General features: G+C 46.1%; 1 protein-coding gene across 3 annotated transcripts in view; it reads left to right on the forward strand.

Annotated features, from left to right (window-relative positions):
- Hivep3 (HIVEP zinc finger 3) overlaps positions 1-21,619 on the forward strand; it is a 311,747-nt gene that overhangs the window by 35,422 nt on the left and 254,706 nt on the right. The gene's annotated exons all lie outside the window — the stretch shown is intronic.

Below are 21,619 nucleotides of genomic sequence, written 5' to 3' on the forward strand. Positions count from 1 at the left end.
TATTTCTTAATTAGGGTACTAGATGAATGACTATAGACATTTATAAAAAAAATACCCAGCTGTTTGTTTGATGTGTTTTACTGTATGTATGAATAAATTATACCTCCATAGAGTTGGTTCTTATGAAAACTCTACACGTTTTAATTTTGAAAACTATTCTCGGTGCTGAGAGACTATTTGTTGGCACTCTTGGTCTAACATCCATTTGGGCAAGGTTTTGAATTTCGCGAATTGGAGATTTTTATGCTTTTCCAAGTCGGACCTTCTTGCCATTTCCTATCAACCCTTTAGTAACTCATTGAAATGTTTCATGGAGACATCCATTGTTTCCCAGTTGTTTTCACAGATGGGCTGATGCCAGCCCCTGAAGAGGCCCTGTCCATCATCTGATCCTTAGCAGAAAAGCACTGCAGCCACCTTTCCATGGTCCACATGAGGTTCACAGAGCTCAGAGAAAACCGTACCTTTGGTTTCCTCGTGAAGCTCCTCACCGTTGCTTTCTGTTCTCCTGGGCGTCATATGCATGGATATGGAACACAAAGACACGGCACAGCACGGAGTGAGGGCTTCAGAATGAGTGGGTTTTCTACACCCTAAGTGATGCTTCTTATAAACTTCCCACTGGGCATTTCCCAAGCTTTGAACTGTACACTTGTCACTCTGTTGCTAGGCACTGATGGCGATGTGTGCAAGTGGGCCCTGCACTCTAGACCTGGGAAATTACCTCTGCCCAGGAAAAGCCGTGAGTCTGTGAAGGTAAGACCTTCCTTCTGCCTGCCAACCTTAGAGTGCCTTCATTGTTGTAATGGAAATCTGGAGGAGTTTGGCTCAATGATGAAGCAGATCAACTCCCTGGTTTTCATTAATCCTGTTCTATGTATTTCGGGAAGTAGAGCAATACATAGTGTTTCATAATATGCCTGGTGTATCTGAATTTATGTTGACTTGGATACCAGCAGAGAGGCTAAGTAGCCAGTAGCCTGCCCATAGTCACATGCGGAATGGTACAGCTGATGGCCATGTGTATGTCAGTCCATGTGTGTGCATGTGGGTGTACAGTATGTGTATGTGTATGTATGTGCTCTGTGTGTGTGTGTGTGTGTGTGTGTGTGTGCATGCGCGCACACCTGTGTATATATGTACATATGTGTAGATGCTAACCCAGACAGTCTGGCTCTATCCACCTTCCCCCTAACCATGGCCTATATCATCTTTGCCAATCATCTAGTTGTGCCCCAGTCTGTCTTTTGTCTGTACTGAGGCTGTTTCCCCAAGGAGAATAACTTCCTGCCTACCTTACATCTCATTACTTGCCTTTATTAATAAATAAATAACTTTATTTCATTAAATCCAAATATTCTATTGATTCTGACATCAATTATAGCTGTGTGAGGTAGGTAGTAAGATGCACTGGGATTTTAGAATCTGAAGAGATTTTTGAATGCTTTGAGTCATCCATTTATACATTTATTTAATAAATATTTAAGGAATGTTTACTCTATTAGAGACCCTGTGCTAGGTTCTGGGGATAAAATAACTGATGAATCAAGTCCAATCTCTGCCATCATGGGCATGTCAGGGACTTGGGTGGGTGGAGTGTTGTAGCAATCGGCAGTAGCTCCACGATGTGGCACCAATCTATTGTAACCCGTCTTTGTGGGGCCTCAGTCTGATCCAGCCAACTTGCCCAGTTTATACCTGAGAGGGGGGGGGCGTGGATTGAGAAACAGCAGATAAAGATGCTAAGAGAAATACAGAGACACAGAATAGAGTCGGGAGGGTGATCCAGTGAATACTGGATGTCCCAAGTTTAGTCTTCAGCATTCTTAAGTACCCCAACCAAAAGGGGCACTTGGCAAAACACTTCTTTCTCATATATAGGGAGCAAACAGACTTACCTCCTTAATCCTCCAAACATTTGCTACCCATGCCTTAGACTCAGTTTCCTATTATCTGGCCTTGGGGGGCAAGAGTAACCACACTTCAGACTGTCGCTATTTAGATACGGCATCCATTACCAAGATCCATCCTACAGTAGCCACGCCTTAGACCTTTAGATATTACGACTTTAACCTTGGAAGACTAGGGATAGTTTTGAACTCTCTGACCTTGAGTTATGATGAAGTAGAGCCATCTTTATGGGCCCCTAACAATGTGGGGGCAGCATCACATCAGGAAAGATGTGGAGAGGACTGCTGCAGGGGACCAACTCAAGAAGTCCCTTCTCCCTGTCATCCAGGGTCTATGAAATGGAGCTGCCAGAATGCCAAAGAAAGCTACTATCTGTTTTTATATAACCCCTCAAGCTAAGAATGTGGCTTACATTTTCAAATGGTTGCCAAAAAAATCAGAGTATGCAGTAGAGGCCTCACACAGCTCTGCCAAGCTTGCAGTGTTTGTTTCTTGGTCCCTTACAGGACAAGCTTGCTTTCTCTGCTGTGGGTATACAAGGACTTGGGAGAACGAATCTAGTCAGGACAAAATCATCACCTCATGTCAGTCCCTGGAAGACTGTGTGTGAACCCCAGCCACAGAAGCAGGCCCTGGTGCAGGAGGCTCTCTCCCTAGAATCCCTGCAATGTCACCTCTGTGGAAGGGAAGGTACTTAGTAGTCGCCTAAAGACTGATTGGGAGGATTGGCACTGACTCTTCATTACCATGGTAGTAAAGTGCTGCATGGTTGATTGAGCAACGTGGTTTGTAAGCTCGAAAGCAGTTGGCTTTGCCAATTGTTCCTGCAGCACTCAGCTACTCTTCCAGATCTGAGTACCCTGACATTTAGTGCTTTGAGATACAGCCAAAGTCTAAGGAGGGATGAGTGTGGTGAGCTGAGGTGCTAGATCTTGTTCCAGCTCTCTCAGTGATGGGCAGATGACCTTGAGCTTTCCAGGCACTTGCTGTGATCTGGTACTGCTGACTATGCCAGGGTGATCTGTTGCTGGTGGTGACCAACTCCACCACTTCTGGGTGCCTTAGAGAGATTTCCAGCACACTGGGGTCAGATAAGGATAATAGAAACCATACCAATAGTGGGTTGACATGGAGAAGGAAGCAGAGGGAATAAGAGAAAGGAAATGGGGTGGAGGGGGCTGAGTCTGTACTGCTCTTGCACAGGGCCTGAGTTCAGCTCCCAGCACTCATGCTGCAAAGCTTACACCCATCTGTGACTCTGATTCCAGTGAGATGTGATGCCTCTCGCCTCTAAGGGCACCTTCATGCGTGTGAACATACCCTGGTTGTGGGTCTTAGCACCATAGTTCCTGCTGAGATCAGCCATATCCATGGTGAAGCTTTAGCAAGCCCTCTGCTATATACCAATTGACTTTCTTCTCTGGCTCAAGACAGAGTCTTTGACTCTTATAGTCAGTGGTTTCCACCATGGAACCCCATCTTGGGCTTCTGCTGAGGGAGTGGCTGGATGAGGGGTGCTGGAACCTGGACCCACCATGAAGGCAGGGCCATTCCAACTCAGCCCAAGGCAGCTGCACCCCACATTTTGAGGATGACCAGTGTGAGTGATATTCAAGGCTTCTGGAGAGTTGGGTTGGGGTCTGCCTGGGCTGGAGGTTGAACTACCTCATTCTGTGTCTCTTTTGACCATGAACTGTGGGACCCAGTTGCCAGCTGTGGTACTAGGAGTAGGGAGAGAGCACAAAGGTCCAGACCTGGATGCCCTGGATGCCCCTGTGACCATCAAAGCCTTGTTAGTTTACCTGTGAACTCTCATTCTTTCATTCCTCTCGTAGTTCTGGGGACTAAGCATAGGACCCTGGGTGTGTTAGGCACATGCTCTATCACTAAGCTGCATTCTATGTCCTACTTGTCAACTCTTTTGGACCTGTCTGTGAGCTCAGAAGTCTGCATTATTTTATATACTGATTTACTTTGTCAAGTCCTGAGTCACATACAATGAACATATGGCAGTAACTTGGTGGTAGTCCAGGCAGAGCTGTTGCTTAGTCCTCCTTGGCATGGTTGCTACTTTTCATGTTTACTCTCTGTAAAACTACTGAAACATGCTGCGAGTCACAAACTGGATTCATTTGGAGTTCCCTGCTCATTTCTTACTTTGCCTTCAAATCATTCTCACCTTTGCGGCACAGTCTTTATGTTCTCCACAAGTCACTTCTGGAGGGACCCAGCTCTGAGCAGCCCTTCCTTAAAGGTGGTCAGAGGTTGTGATCATGCTACCGCCAGAATTCCCTGCATCTCTCTCCCATCTCCTGTAGGCTGGCAGCTCTTCAGAGCATCTCAAGGGAAGACTGGATGAGGGCATGGGAGCACTGTATGTCTCACGGTTTGGCGGTCCAACCTAAGCTACTCATACAAAGCTACTAGAGATGCAACTGCACCTGCACGGCAGGTGACGATAGCTCACCCATGCTGTCCATTGGTAGTTCAGATCTCTCTGCCCTGTAATTATAGCCCACTGCTGTCTCAGTGTTTGTTTAGTTCCAGATGCTGTCATGATTCTGAGTAAAAGATAGTACCAAAGAGGTGAGTACAGAGAGTGAACTAAAAAATTTACCCAAATATTTATGTTAAAAAGATATTCATTAACTCTTAAGAAGCCAAGTCCAGTATTTGGATAATTTGTGCTTCTTTTTTAATCTCTCTCTCTCTCTCTCTCTCTCTCTCTCTCTCTCTCTCTCTCTCTCTCACTTCCTCCCTCCCTTTAGCCACTACAGATTCAAATCCTGGCAAGAAGTACAGGGTTCAAGTTAATCTCCACTAAACTTCTCTAGGTCTCAGGATTAGTAGTTCTTTCTGTTCAGGCAAGGGGCTTATTACAGCATGGTTGAGTGGGCTGGGCCAAATGTCAGAGGAAGCAGGTGCTGAAGCATGAACTCATGGACGAGGATCCATTGCCCAATTTCCTTTAGCTCCTATAGCAGTTTGCAATCTGGGCCTCAGGCTCCTTAGTCAAAGGGCCTGTTATCCGTGCCATGCCTGTCACCAGCTAACTACTATTGAGACACAGTGATGAATTTCTCTCTACTGTGGGCATCTCTCCATGTCTCCAACCCTCTAAGAAGACAAGGGAGTAAGTAGCTTGTCTACCTGTGCACGTTGGTGCTGGCCCTTGCATCTGAGGTCACAAGGGACGTCTTTCTGAGGCAATCAGAGCACCAACTGATGCTGTGGGCGTCTTCATGCTGCCTTTCTTTGGGGGACTTTTAGAGCATGGTTAAAAGTCCTGCTAGGGTTTTATATCTTTGTTTTCTTCTTGTAAGAAATGGTTGGAGGAGCTGGAGAGATGGCTCAGGATTAAAGAGCACTGGCTGCTCTTCCAGAGGACCTGGGTTCAATTCCCAGCAGTCACATGGCAGCTCACAACTATCTGTAATTCCAGTTCCAGGGGACCTGACACCTTCACACAGACATACATGCAGGCAGAATACCAATGTACATAAAATAAAAATAAATAAATCACTAAACAGTTTTTAGAAAGGAAGTGGGTGGAGAGTTGAGAGTCCTGGCTGAGTCTCTCCAACTTTCCAGCTGTCTAGCCCATGGCGTGTACTTAAGTGCAAACTCTCCCCTCTGAAGAACTTACTCCCAGAGCCACAGGGAAATTGGAATGAAGGGGAAAGAACTGCTTTCTGCAATCCTCAGGCTGGGGGTGGGGTAGGCTCTCAAGGGACAATCTTGGGGAGACTGAAGGGTGGGCAGTTCTCAGGGCAGGGGAAATCTAAAGCCAGAGATGCAGAAGGCATCTAAAGGCATCGTAACCTAGCCCCCCTGTCTGGGTCTGGGATGGCTGGTTTGGGGCAGTTTTCAGAAGCTCATACCTGGAAGTTCATCTTAGCTTTTATCAAGGACCATGGTCTTTAGGAATCTGACTATATCTGTCTGTGAAATCAGATCTTATGATTATAAAATTGAAGGCCGGTAAATTGAGCTAAGAAGCCAGTTTCTTCATCTCAGTTTGATATATAAGGGACCCCAGAAAGCAAATAATTATATGTCATTGTCATGTTCACAATCACACATCCAAATTAGTTGGAAAGGTCAGAAATATTGGGCAAATTTCCACACCATGAAATGAAAGGAACCTAAAGCACACGTTTTGGGTCAATTCTGACAAACTTATGCACTTAGCCAACTCACACCTCTATTGGTGAACAAGATGCACAGTTGTTCCCTGAGGTACACATGCAAAACTATGGGGAAGCACAGATCCCCGTGAGAGTTCAGCTTCCATCGGGGAAGAACTTTATGTCCCAGCTTGTCCTGATTCCCCAAAGCAGGACATCAATGATACTCCTCTCCTTGCTTTTCCTTTTGTGTCACATTGGCAACATCAAAGGGGGTTTTGATTTCTGTCTGGTTCAGGAAGGGTTGTCTAGGAAGCCCGAAACATCTACAGACACCAAGCTGCACAGATTGAGTGATCCTTGGCTCCTCTCTTCTGAGCTACAGTAACTCCTGCTATGTTATTGCTACTATCCTTTGCTTTTGCTTTTCCCCTCTCTGGCCTTTGTGCCACTGCAATCGCTCTCCTACCTTGCCCAGCTTCCTCTCTGCTCCCCAGCAGGAACAGACATAACCCGCCAGCTTCCTTGCTGTGGAGGGTGTCTAGTGGTGGTTGAGGCTGAGTGACAGGGGCTCTGCTGGCTCCGTCTGGGAATTAGAGTGGTAGGCAGAGGAGGGAGCTTGTGAGTTGCTCTTCTGCTTGACTCCTCTCGTTTTCCAGGAACTGGAGGGGGTTGCCTTTTACATTGCTCATATCCATTCTACCCTAAGCATTGCCTCTTTCTTTCTCCTCCTCCTCATTCCCATTCATTGTTTCCTTCCTTCCTGTGTCATCCAGTGCAGCTGCAGCTGTAAGCACTGTACTTGGGGCTACTGGATCTGAAAGGGAGTCTGCTTATCTTTGCTTTGTACCTGCAGAGGGAGAAATCAAATCTCTATGGAGCAGTGTAATGAGGGGCTCGCTATCACAGAGAGAAATCACCTTTGTCTGATTCCCTTGGCTAGCTTCTAAAACTCTAGCCTTCTTGACTTGCCCTTCAGGGCCCTTTCCACAGCAAGCTGCCAGCTTTCTGGGAATCTGTGCTTCCCCTGACTTGTTCATCTGTGGTCCTCTCTGGGACTCCCCTGCCTTCCTAAAGAAACCAGGGGTGGGGAGTGCTGACAGTCAGAAAGAGATGAGAGGAGACGGATGCATGCTGGCAAGTCAGCAGTGGCTGTGGGAGCTGGAGGGGGCCTAGTAGAGGGCAGAGGGGAAGGGAAGAGCAAGGCCTTGAACATACACATGGCAGCTTGTGCTTATGTTGAAAATTCGGGAGTTTTACATACAGCACTTCAGTAGAATTCTGTGCTTCTAGGTGTTCCCCTCCTGGTCTCTGAACTTATAATCTAGTAAGCTCTTGGGGAGAAGGGAGAGCAAGGGAGGCAGGAGGGAGACTCATTGGTTGTGTAGACAGACAGCCGTTTCACTGATGTTGGCTAAAACTTTGCTAGAATTAGTGCTCCCCGAACAATTAGAAAGCACCAACCATTTCCTTCGTCTTCTAATAAATGCCTGCTTTTTGGATGCTTCTCTCTCTCTCTCTCTCTCTCTCTCTCTCTCTCTCTCTCTCTCTCTCTCTCTCTTTCTCTCTCTCTCCCTCTCCCCCTTTTTAGATTTACTTGCTTTTATTTTATGTGTATAGGTGGTTTTCCTGCCTGTATATCTGTATATCACATACATGCTTAGCGCTTGTGGAACTCAGAAGGCAGAGAGTCCTTTGAACTGCTGTTACAGACTGTCGTGAGCCTCCATGTGGGGCAGTGGATGGTCCTAACTGCTGAGCCATCTCTCCAGCTCCACTTCTGCCCTTTTAAAATTACTATCAAACTCCCCCAGCTGCCTGCTCCCAATTATTCCTTCCAGGCACCAACCTGTGTCTTTATTTCCACCATGGCTACTTTTACCTTTGAACCACCAAGTTTCAAAGTTCAGAAATACCCCATCCCAGTCATCCTTAATCCTAGGAACTTCTTCTCTAAGCCCTATGGATACTGGCTTTGTGGTGGCTTCCAGAGCTGGTTGGTTCTCTGGAGTAGGTTTGATATTTTTGTCCAAGCTCTGTGTCTGTCTACGTGGGCTCTCTAAAAGGCCCTAGTGTTCTTACCTCTGTCTTGTAATGAGTAAGGTTTTTCCTCCCACCACCGGTCTTGTCCTACCGCCTTGCCAGCCCCAATTAACATATTGAGGCTCTGTATTTGATATAATTCTGTTTGCCAGTTACTTGTTTCTTATCAGCTAGCTCTGTCTTAAACCCATTTCTATGTATTTCCACGTGGTCTTACCAGTGAGAGGTGGCTAACGGTTCTGTTCTCTCCAGACTCTCCATCTTGACTCCTCCTTCCTCCTTCCTCTTTCCTCCTTGTCTCCTAGTCCCTCCTATCTTCCTTTCCTATTGGCCAACAGTGCTTTATTCATTAACCAGTATGAGAAACATATACAGAATGACATCTCCCATCACTGTCTCACCTGCATACAGAAAACTGAAGTCTTTAGGAGCTCACTTTAATTATGTTAATCTGCTGTTTACAAGTCTTCAACTGCTCCCTCCTGCTTATTAGATGTGTGGGATTCAGACCTCTCTGAAATCTGGCTTTCTCCTTCCCCAGCCAATGCCCTGGGCTTCTGCCTCCCTCACAAGCCCTCCTCTGTAGTCAGCAATGTAGCAGGCTGTGAGGGACTCTGAGCCCTCCTCATGCTCTCTCAGGGCTCCCCACCTGCATAAACTTTACCATTTGAGGTTGAACTTGATCCATTTACATTGCCTTCTGAACAAACCAGCTGCCCTTCCCAGTCTTTGGTAGCACTCACAGATGGGATCTCTGTTGACTCCTCATTTGCTGTCCTGCCAGCCTCGTAAGTACCATATCCTTGGTTACATCATATAGCCTTGGCATAGGGAAGCAGGTCTTGCAAACTCAATGCTTAGCCCCATGTAGCATGCACAGGTTTCCCCAACCTTTTTGGAGGGACTGAAGTGGATTGTTCAGGCAAGTAGCCAAGTGCTCTGTAGGAGCTCACATTGAGAATGGTGTTTCTTTGGTGTCCATTAGTGCGCCTGCAGCTGAGGGTCCCATGCAGAACATCAGGATCTGCATGGCATGTGGTCCTCACCCTATGAAACCTGTCCTCTAGGGCTGGTAGAAAGTCCTCTCTCTGCCAAACACCGACCCCTGCCTCCATTTGATCCCACCTTCTGCTGAAGATGTTCTTTTTGCTTCGTTTTGATCTCTAGTTTCACTGCTCTGTCAGTTATATGTGTGCTTAAGGTGTGCCACAGGAGAGGTGGCCAGGTCACTTGCAAGTGACCTCTTCCCATGAAGGATAACCTGAGATGTGAACATTCCGTTTTCAACAGAATGGTGGCCTAGCTCAGTCAGAAATTCCAATGGGAACAGCCAGAATGTGGGGAATCTTAGGGGAAACATCCTATGTGTGTAAAGTCTGGAAGGTTGCCTATGCACACTTCTGACACACTCGAATATGTTTCTAACCAAAGACCAGTTTTCTTCTTCACAAGCTGAGGGTAAGCAAGCCTGGGCTCTGGAGTTAGATTGCTGCAAGCTAGAGCATCCATTCTCCAGGTCCTAGAAGGGTTCAGAAGAAAATCTCTGTGTACACAGAGTAGGGGATTGGGTGCTAAATCATGTACCAAAGCCAAGTGCAAAGAAAGGAAGAAAACAAGACAAATACCCCTGAGGGGAGCAGTCACTGACCATACCTGTTTTTGGCCCTTTAAGTCTTCCAAGTTGGCAAATAGGAGATTAAAGGAATTTCCCTTATCACGTGTCATGTTCTGGCTTCAGGATGGATGCCAGGTCAGCTTCATTTTTCTTCTGTGTGTGTGTGTGTGTGTGTGTGTGTGTGTGTGTGTGTGTGTGCAGAGGCCAGAAGACAACCTTGGCTGTCACTCCTTAGGTGCTATCCACCCCACCACTATCCTTTGGACCCTCTCTGGCTTGGAACTCGGCAAGTAAGTTGGGCTGACTGACCAGTGAGTTCCAGGAGCTGGCTGTTTCGTGATTAAGTTACCTTCCCAGCCTCAATGGATCTCTGATTTATCTCAGGCATCCTTTTGTAGAAGCTGTGAGAAGTTTAGGATCAAATCCATCTTGGGAAAACATGGGAGCTGCTGAGGTGGGAAGGTCACCTCATCAGCTGTGAATTTATTCATGGACTCCTTTTATATGAGGGTGGCTTGCCCCAGTTTAAGGCAGAGGTTTGTGGTCCCAGGGTAAGAAAGGACTTTAGCAACTTTTGAGCTCAACTTTCCACAAGGTGAAGGGATGGTAGCTCCCTGATACATGAGACTTCACTCGGAGCCCACTGATGAGGCCGTGTGCTTAAGATGTGTTATGGGAGAGGTTGCCAGGTCACATGGAAGTTGAGAGATTCCCTTTGAGACATAAATTCATAAGATATGCAATCCATAAGAGAAATAAAACAGATGAAAAACGTTTCAAATTCCCAGCAAGTAAAGAAAAGTAAAATCAAAGCAAAGAGATGCCATGCTTTCCCTATCAAGTTGGCAAAGACCCTTAAGAGGTTAGAACTCAACCATAGGCAGAGGCTGGGGAAGTGAGCTTACATCCATTTGCAGATGGCTGCTTGGCTATGTGTTAAAAGTCTTAAAAATATACTGTCCCTTTTGGGTTGGCAATGTCAGATATAATGTTTCATTTTTAAAAAGTAATTGCATTTTAAAGTGCTGGGCTCAGTGACAGAATGCTTGCTTGACATGCCCAAGGCCTATGTTCAATCCTCAGTACTAGGGAAAACAATCAAAGAAATAATGGTGTGTGTGTGGAAAGGATTTAGTCAGCTGGGGTTTTCCTAGTACAGTGCTTATGTAAATACAGCAGGAGAAGCAGCCAAGTCCTGGCAGTAGGGGCTGGCTAAGGCAGTGGCGCTGGACATAAACATTTCTCAGGCATTTTGCATCATTTACACCGATCTCCTTATGGCTGCTGCTGTAGGGTAGGCCCGTCAAATTGAAATGGATGAAACAACAAAGCCCAGGGAGGACTGTCCCCCCAGAGTGGCCCTGAAGCTAATGGTACAGGAGGACCTGACATAAGCAGGGTCTCTCTCAGAACTGGAGCCTCCGTTTCACAGCTTTCTATGACAGACACCTGAAGTAGAAAATGCAGCATGACCCCATGTTAGTGCAAAGTGCAGAAGACTCACAGGTTACATATGACACTGCTTTCAGTCTGAAAAGAAAGAATGGTTAAGAAGACGTAATTAAACAAAAAATTACATTTATTTATTTAGTGAGTATACATGTGTATGCCTCTATGAGTGTGCACATGCACACATGTGCCTTGCGTGTGTGTGTGAGTGCACGCATGTGCCTTGCGTGTGTGTGTGAGTGCACACGTGCTTGTGCATGTGCCACAGCAAATATGGATGCCAGAGGACAACTTGCAGGGACATCTTCTCTCTGTCTACCACATGGGTTCTAGGGATTGAATTTAGGTCATCAAGCTTGGCATGAAGCTTTACTCACTGAGCCATCTTGATGGACCCCATGTTTAATATTTATTCAAATTCAGTTTTGGTAGTCATTATCCATTTCGAACCCATCGATTCACCAGATTTTCCTTGCACTCGTTCTATTAGCCAGCACAGCATTAGCTACTTTGGTCAGCATCGTGGAAATCTGGCTAAGCCTTGCTTACATGAGCATCCACACTTTGGAGAAGGCCAGTGACAGGGAGCCATTTGTGGGTGTTGACTATAGGCTGGGTATTTTTTGAGCACCTGTTGGTATTTCATGTGTTTGCTTTCTATAACTTTTAATAACACAGGACAGAAGGTACTTAATCCCCAAAGTCACCTAGCCCATAGCAGCAGGACTAAGACTTAACTGAGGTAGGAACTTCCAACCTGAGGTCATCTCCCAGGTCTCTTGTCTCCTCTTCTAACAGCCCTACAGAAAGTTCTGGAAGGAAAACTCCAGCCCAACAAAGTTAACTGCACTCACAAAAACATGGGCAATAGATAATCCCATTTTATCAAAGGCAAAATAAAAAAGGGGGAGGGGACCCACACACATTACTACCACCACCACCAAATCCAAAGCCAACAAGAATTAATAATCAATGGTCATTACTATCCTTCAATATTAATGGTCTTAAGTCACCTATAAAGACACAGGCTAACAGAATGGATACGAAGACAGAATCTATCCATCTGCTGCATACTAACAATGTATAGTTTAGTCCTACTGACTTTCCCTTCAGCCTCCTCCTCCACAAGTGCTTTCTTCTGATAAGATCTTTGTGTTCCAGTTGTCTCTCTGGCAGCTCACAGAGACCTTCACTGAGTCCAGTGTGGCTTGTTCTCATCCCCCTCTTTTATTTGTGGTCATGGTCACCATCTGACAATGTTTCATACACTGGATAGTAAGGGCATGATCTGTGGCCATCCTGTTTACCCAGTATCCCCAGTACTCAGCATAGTCCCCAGCACAGGGAAGATGCCACTGGATATGGGAAGGATGACGGATGGATGATGAACACACAGTACAGTAGTCTCCAAAGTAGAATGAGCTCATCAGAGGCCACAGAAGGTGAGATGATTCATCATGGGGAAGGAAGAAAACATGTCAGGAAAGTAGACAGACACCCAGGTAGATGTGTACACATACGTGATCCTCGGTGCTGCTTTTGTAGATCACCAGTGTTGGTCAGCTTCCATCACTGTGAAAAAATAGCTAAGAAAATCAACTTGTATGGAGGGAAGGCTTGTGTCCGCTCATGGTTTCAGAGATTTCAGTCAATGGTCTATTGGCGTCACTGCTTTTAAGTCTGAAATAAAGTGTAGAGAGCCACCGGTGGCTCTCTACAATAAAGTCCATCTCATGATGGGGAGCTGCTTGCCTCATAGCTTCCAGGAAGCAAAGGATGGATGAGGAGGAAACTAACCTGCAATACATTTGTAGGGCATGCTCCTGACGATGCAACTTCCTTTCACTAGGTCTTAACCTGCTGAAGGTCCCACAACCTCCCAACAGTGCCATAGGCTGGGACCAAACCTTTAACACCTGGGCATTTAGGACTACTCCAGATCAAATTTATAACAATATATTATAAATTTAAATTATAAATAAATATATGCATATGCAGTAATGCTCAGTTGTTTACTGCTGGGGTTCATGGCTAAAACTTTGGGTAAGAGGAGAGTCAGATTCTAATGTGTCCTGGTAGGTGCTGCTCTCAGGTGATCAGAGTGTGATGGAAGTGCATAGAATGTTCCATCCCTACCTTAGAGGGTCTTCTGGTCCTCTAGTAGAGGGGCAGCAGGAGGAGCAGTAGGAAGACGGACTTGACCTTTATTCTTTGCCTCTTTATAGGTGACTTTGCTCAAATCTTTTTTCTCAGGCCCCTCATTGCCAGAGCAGGCATGAAGACATCCACGATGGCATCATGTTGTCAAAATGTAATACATTAATGCTTGGAACTCAGTAGTCTTTTGAGTATCACATCTTTCTCAGGTCCCCGAGTGAGGAACTGCAAGCCAGTTAGAACACAGTCAAGAATGGGCTTTGAGTGCACTTCATGAAGCTGAGTCACACTTAATTATATTCTTTTTGATAGCATTAATTTTTTTAAAAAATGTATTTACATGTATGTGTATGGGCACATGTGTGTGCAGGGCCTGTGGAGGCTGAAAGAGAGCATTGCCCCCCTGTAATGGTAGTTGCAAGCAGGTGTAAGCATCTTAATGTGAATGATAAGAATTGAATTTGGATCTTCAGCAAGAGCAGCAAGTGATCCTAACACCTGATTCACCTCTTCTGCCCCTGAAGTATATTCTTTAAATTGCTTAGATTGATTTCACGTAAACCACAGCCCCCTTCCTGGGGCTGTGTGGGCTCTTCACAACACACCACCACACCATCAGACCAACTCTTTTCTCCATAGGCTTGACCTCAAGTGATGCTGCAGCTGGACTGCTTTAGTTAAGTAGTTCTCATCTTCTGAGCATGGAGGGTTGCAGTGAAGGGAAGCAGAGTAAACAGAGGAGCCTAGACCTTGGTTCAGGAACCACCTGTGACCAAGGAGTGGCACCTCCTGTGGTAGGGGAGGACACTGGGTGGCTGGTCTGGAGGCCAGCATTTGGAGGCCAGCATCTGGGTCAGGAAGAGAGGACCGAGCTGGGTAGTACTCAGCAGATTCCTTGGCATGCACTGCAGGATTCCCTGAAGGGCTGCACAGAAAAATGTGCTGTGTGCTTGGCAGGCCAGAAACCACAGAGATCCTAGCCAGGCTCTTGGAGGATTTGGGAGCAGAAGAGCAGACTCCCCAGGTGGTTATTTATAGAGCCGGCAGCAGTAATGATCAGTTAGGAAAATAAATTATAATTCAGTTAAACCTGAAATAACTTTGCTTTTGCAACCTTAGGCATTCCAAATGGGTGGCTCAGATGTCACTCCCTCCCAGCAGTATTCCTGCAGGCTAAGGAGTAGTCCCACACTGGGCTCACACATGCCCACCTAGAGCTTCAGAGGCAACTGAGAGGGAGTTTTTGGCAAGAGCTGGGGAGCACCCTGTCTGGATGATTCCTTTCTTTCCCCATGGAATCCACAAAGGGGTGCTGTGTTCCTTCCTCTCCATCAGCATGTATAGAACAGGAGGCATGTATTAGTTACTTCTCTGTTACTGTAACAAAACACTGTCATAGTTAGGGTTGTTATTGCTGTGAAGAGACACTATGACCACAGCAACTCTTATAAAGGAAAACATTTAATTGAGGTAGTGGTTTACCCTACCAGTGGTTTAGTCCATTATCACCATGGAGGGGAGCAAGGCAGGGTTCGTGGCAGCATGAGGGCAGATGTGGTGCTGGAGCTGAGAGTCCGATATCTTGTAGGCAACAGGAAGAGAACTGAGTCACAGGGTGCTAGCCTGAGCATAGGAAACCTCAAAGTCTGCCCCCACAGTGACACACTTTTCCAACAAAGTTATACCCACTCCAACAAAGGCACACCTTCTAACGCTGCCACTCCCTATGAGATTATGGGGACCAATTATATTCAAACTACCACATTTCACTCCATGACCCCCATAAGCTTGTAACAATATCATAGTGCAAAATGTATTTAGTCCGACTTCAAAAGTCCCCATAGTCCATCACAGTCTCAACAATGTTTTAAAGTCCAAAGTTCGAAGTCTCTTCTGAGATTCATGCAATCTCTTAACTATGATCACCCCCTCTTCAAAAAAATCAAAATAAATAATCAGATCACATACTCTAACACAAAATAGCACAGGATATACACTACCGTTCTAAAACATAGGGAAGGGAGCATAGTAAGGAAATACTGGAGCAAAGCAAGACCAAAACAGCTGGGAAAACTCCCAAATCTGTATTTCTGTATCTGATGTCAAAACACTCTTCAGTTCTCTAGCTCTATTTGGCTTTGTTGACTGTAACGCACTTCTTTCCCTTGGGCTGGTTCCACTCACTGTTAGCAGCTCTCCTCAGCAGGTAGCCCACAACTCTGGCATCTCTAACATCTTCTGTTTTCCAAGTCAATCTGGGCTTCAACTTCACGGCTTCATACAATGGCCTCTCTAGTAGGCCTCCAATTAGGAACAGGTACATCCCTGGTCTCAGCAGCTTTCTTTTGGTGCGATAGCAAATTCCATAACCCATTTTTCATTTTTCTATCCTTAACCCCAAAGCCAGAACCATGTGGTTAAAGCACCAAGTTCTGCTGGACTGGGGCTGGAACATGCCCCCTCATTCAATTACATCTTCATCCGCTTTCTGTTTTCCAGGGTTCCCTTCACTGTCTAAGCTTGGCTGACCTGAAACTTGCCCTGTAGTCTAGACTGGCCTCAGACTCAGAGATCTGTCAGTCTCTGCCTTCCTAGTGCTGGGATTAAATGTGTGCACCACTACATGGGGCTCTATGCTTTTCTTTAGTTCCTTTTCACAAGTGGGAAGCTTAGCTGGGTAGGATCTTATCCTGAGGTCACCACTCACTATATTTCATTTTTTAATCCATTTATTTCCTTGAACACAGGACTTAGCTCCATTCTAATTCCTGCTTTTTTTCTTCGAAATTTACATTTTGTAACTTACCCTGATCAGCTTGCTGCTTTTTGTTATAAATTTTTATAAGCATGAACACTGGTAACCACACGACAGAGTATACACTAAGCTGTTTTGAGATTTCTTCTGCCAACAGAATCAATCCAAAATTCTTCACTTTAGCCTCAGGAAGACTCTTTGGACCAGGTCTAAAGACAGCCACATTATTCACCAAAATATCACAAGAATGATCTCTAGGCTACATACTTAAATTCTTCTCCTCTGAAGCCTCTTGAGTGAGCCCCTGACAGTTTAAATAACTCTTAGTACCTCTGTCTTCCAAGCTCCTATGAGTATGGTCCATTACACAGCACTTAAAGCATTCCACTGCTTTCAAAACCCAAAGTCAAAATTCCTCCAAATGAAAACATTGTCTGGCCTATCACAGCAATACCCCAGCCCCTAATACCAACTTCTGTGTTAGTTAGGGATTTTATTGCTGTGAAGAGACACCAAGACCATGGAAAATCTTATAAAGGAAAACATTAATTGAGGTGGTGGCTTATAATTTTAGAGGTTCAGTCCATTATCTTCATGGCGGGAAGCAAGGCAGCCTGCAGGCAGACATGGTGCTGGAGCTGAGAATTCTACAACTTGTTGGCAACAAGAACTCAACTGAGACACTGGGTAGTATCCTGAGCATATAAAACCTCAAAGCCCACCTCTACAGTGACACACTGCCTCCAGCAAAGCTATACCCACTCCTCCTAATAGTGCCACTCCCTATGAGATTATGGGGGCCAGTTACACTCAAACTACCATAAATATCGTGACCAAAATCAGCTTATAAAAGGAACGGTTTATTTGGGCTCACCATTCCAGAGGGATGTGTCTATCAAGGTAGTAGTGAGTAGGTATGAAAGCTGAGAGATAACATCTTTAACGGAGCCAGAAACAGAGGGTGCAAAGTGCATGTAGGTTGTTGAGGCTTTACTCTCAAAGCCCACTCCCAGTGACATACTTCCTCTAGCAAAGCCATACTTTCTAAAGCTCTTCAGATAGCACACCAACTGGGAACCAATACATGAGCCTCTGGAGATACATTTCTTACTCTAACTCCCAGAAAATGTAAGGTAAATCTTAAAAGGAACAGAAACCCATGGTATGCCAAGCACCAGCTTGGGACAAGTACTGTCTTGGCTTCAGACAGACTTCTGGTGGAGATAGCCCCCAGACAAGCTGGTGGCTGACTCATTTACAGCTCTCATCTTTCACCCTGCCTTCTGCCAACACAGAAGACCATGCAATGTTCACACTGACAGCTTGGCAGAAGGGTCACCTTGAGCTTGCCCATCCCACTGCTCGGGGTCTTGACACTTGGGCATCCATCCGGCTTCCCCTCTACTACCCATCTGTTCTTTCATTACCATTCATTCATTCATTTGATTTCTGATCAGCAATCATTTATTTATTCAGTGTCTACGATGCATCAGGTACTGGTGATACAAGGATCAAAGTTGCTATCTAGAATTTATAAAGGATTAGCCTGTAAGCCCATTCGGGCTAATAGATACTCTGTATTTGGCTCTCAACACGGTGTCTTCAGTCTGTGTTTTTTACTGATATATAAAGCTTGGCTGACTTCATATGAGAAAGCAGCACCTGACTTCTGTGTGAACAACTGATGTTCTGGCTGTGTGGGCCACACCCCCACGTGGTTGCATTCTCTAGACAGGATATTAGTCCATTTGATCAGCCTCCGATTCATTTCAGTGCCTATGACTTCCTGGTCTTCAATCAACACCAGGACAGCAATTACCCCTGTCTCACAAATGCACTGCTTCCCCCTGGATGTCACGTGCCTGGCCTTGTGCAAACTTGATGTAGAACCAGGATATGGTTCTTAAGCCAGGTCTCATGGTCTGGTGAAGGAGGCAAGGCCAGTGATCAGTCAGTGTGTGAGAAGTGCTGTGAGAATAACATCCATTGGGAATATGGGGGGCAGAACGCGGCTTTGATATGAGTTTAGTTTGACAGTTTATTGAGCATGTGGCAAAAAGTTACTGAGACAGCCTCCCCGGACCACACAGGGGACATGCTCAGGAGCAGCCAGGAGTCCTTGGAGACAGAGCAAAACTAAGGTAGAAGTGAGGTCATCCCGCTGGTGGGATTTCAGGCCAACTCTGCCCAACCTCACACCTGTAGACAGGTCCCAGCCATATCTGCCAAGGATGTCTTAAGTAACAGTGTCCAGCTGTTCTTCCTCGATCCTCCCAGAATGCAGTATGTGCGTGGTTTCCCAGCCCTTCAGCTTCCCTTCCAGCCCCTTTCTTTCATCTCTGAGGCCACTGGTCTCCAGAGTGTGAGATGCTTTGGCAGATGTCAACTGACAATATCAGCCCAGAACCAGCTAAGATGCAGTTGGAGGTGCTAAGCAACTTCTGGAGGATTTGCCTTCAAGAACTCACAGGTGTCTCAAACTCTAGCTAAAGGTGCAGCCAGCCCCATCCGCACCCCATCTGAGCCCAATCTACCTTCTTTTCTTTACTCACTGCTCCTCTCCTGAATGTTGAAATCCTTTAGCCCTTGGTATGTGTTGGTTCTATGAAACCTTCCTGACTCAGGCAACCACCAACACCCATGACAGCAAAAGCAACATGTCCAGAAACCTGAGGGCTCACTCATGCTCCAGATGCCCCATGAATAAAGCAGGTCAGAGCCCTTCTAGAGCTCCCCACATGGTGCACCATGGATGCTTCTTTTATTGCAATGAGTTCTGACACCCTAGTCATGATGGTGGTATGAGATTCTCTGTCCCCAGTCTGACTGTAGGTTGCTTAATGGTAGAGATTGGCTACTGCATGGTGTCTTCCTGAGAATGTAGCATAGTTCCACATATGCTCTCAGCTGTCTGTGACTAACAGCCAGTGGCTATTCTGCATAGAACCCTTGATAGAGATGATAAAGTTACTCTTTGCATAACACTTGTCATTAAAGTTACCACTCAGGGAAGACTGACAGTGGTTTGGGAGTGATTGGGTTAGAGGAGGGGGCATCATCTATAACATGAAGTTGTCTTCTTGTCAAGAGACCCATTGTCTGGAGTGTTACAGTGGGGTCAATTGGAAATTGGCAGTGCAGCTCCAACTACAGGTGATAAAGGATACCCAGGGGAGAGGAAAGATCACAGATGGTGTCTTAGAGGAATATAGTTATCACCCTAAGGACCTAAAGAAACCAGCACCCAGTGATAAGAGCGCACTCCTCTAAAGTTTCCATCTCTGGGACTTGGTGATCTAGAAACCTTGGGTGGGAAGTAGAGAGCTCCTGGCTTTTTTCTACGGCTCAACAGTTCAGGTTTCACTGACTGTGCCTGGCCTTCCCCTGTGGCCTCCATAGTGGTCTTCTATTTGGATTCCAGGTGTGTTTCTGTTTGTGAGCATTGCTGCTAGCTCCAGATGTCTAGTGTTCCACCCCTAGGCTGCTGCTTCTGGGCCAGAGTGTCTATACCCTAGAGTGCTGGGGGCTCAGCAGGACCAAGAGAACAGGACTTACGGAGATATACGCCTGAGACGTGTTATCGGTCAGATCCCTAGATACTTCCGAGTCTTATTGTTAATAACTCCATTCAGGCTATATATACATTTGCTGTTGTCAGAGAACTTGTGCTCCCTTCCTCTTAGAAACCATCAGCCTTGGTTATTCTCAGCTAGCCTCATTATAGATGAAGAAATAAACCCTCAAACCCTCAGAGAGACTTAAATGATGAACATCGGATCTGAAGCCAATTCTTTTGCCCCTAAAGCATCTCACCATTCTCTGTACTATGATGCCTCCTGGGCTCTCTGTCTAGATACACCTGCTTCGTCAGCATCTTTTTTTTCCAGAGGAATTGATCTGGAGGGGGTTTGGTGCCACCTCAGTCCCAGAACCTCTGCCTTCTTTTTCCTGTCACTGAGAGCTCCAACTGAAGGGTACCTCTCCCTCCTTTTCATCCTGCTGAAGACTGAGCTCCCACTACAAAAGGGAGAGAAATGGGAAGGAACGTCTCTGGCTTTGACTTTGGAAACTGTTGAGAGAGGGTGGCCTCTGTCACTTTGAACATTTGTTTGTTCACTCAGTGGACCTGGTAGTCCTTGTGCCAGACACTGTGGATGCGCTGGGGTGATAGTGATGAACACGGGGATGGAACAAGATGCTTCAGGTAGTGCTCAGGCTGTGAAGAAAACAGAAGAGGAGGCAAGGAAAGTGGGTACATGGGTGAGCAGGGAGCCAGATGAGAGATGGTCAGGAGAGACATGAAGAGGGAAACCTACAAGGTTCCAGCTTGTGGGGGCACAGAGAGCCTGGTGTGAGAAAGCTGGGAAAAGCAGTTTTCCAGGAAGAGGGGCTAGCCAGGGCAAAGGGCCAAGTGGAGACACAGAACACAGTGCTGGGAAATGATGTTTGTCGTGGTGGTTAGGCTGTGCTGTCATCATTATGGTTCAGCAAGCCTATGCCTCATGAGAGGAGTTAGCAGAGCACTCTCTTCCGCCTGCCCCACACTGTGGAATTCCTGAGAAGACCACGCCTGAGGTCTGGGTCTCAGTTGAGCAACTCACAGTTGATCTTGGAGCAGCCAGGCACTGCTTCAGCCACTGCCTGACTCTGTATGACTGTGGTGTGCAGTGGATGCTTTGACAGAACACAGGAAGGGAACGCCCAAACTCACTCATCACAGACATTCTTGACCCTGCTGACTCCAGCAATGACATCCAGCAACGGTTCTTCTAGAGCTTAATCTGAGAAGAGCTACAGGGTTCTAGTGTGGATTCTGCTTTTTGTTTAATTGTTTGTTTGAGCAACCACCCTCTTTGAATTTTGTTTGATGATGCAGTAGGTAGAGTCAAAGAACATTAAGGCTTTCCTTGTTCTTCTTTGTGTTGTGGTTTTTCTGCCTCCACTTTGGGTGAGTTTTGTGTCCTGGTTGACAGAGAAAGGAAGATAGGTAGATAGGAGATAGACAGATAGATAGATAGATAGATAGATAGATAGATAGATAGGTAGGTAGGTAGGTAGATAGATGAGTTTATTAGTGGCATATTTCATGTTAAATAAGTGATACCATTGAACTCTCTTGGTGTGGACCTCTGAACCACAGCTATAGCACCTGAGAACTTGTTAGCCAAGGGGTACTGGGACCATAGTCAAAGATTTGTGTTTTTGAAAGGCTGCCAGGTGTTTCTGAAGGATGCTGATGTCCAGGTATGTCTAGCAGGGTGTGTGCTTTAAGCTGCGGGCTTCGGGGCTTGGTTCTTATATCAGTTACTGTGACGGCTGTGGCTCACATTGTGCCTGTGAAGTGTTTATCCAGCTTGGCTTTGCACCACAGTCCTTGCTGTGATGCAGCAGGAAAGAGCTTGACCCATCTGGGGTTGGTCCAGGTGGTCCTGTTTACTGCTATGTCCCACCCTGGTGGAGTGGGCATTTCAAGTGGGTGTTTCTTGGAGGGAAGCCTTAGCAAGAGGGTGGCCCATTCCAGGAGCTTCCCAGAAATGCTGATGGATTTGCTTCCATGGGGAC

This window comes from Phodopus roborovskii, unplaced genomic scaffold (genome assembly GCF_943737965.1).
Source record: "Phodopus roborovskii unplaced genomic scaffold, PHOROB, whole genome shotgun sequence".
Taxonomy (NCBI): domain Eukaryota; kingdom Metazoa; phylum Chordata; class Mammalia; order Rodentia; family Cricetidae; genus Phodopus; species Phodopus roborovskii.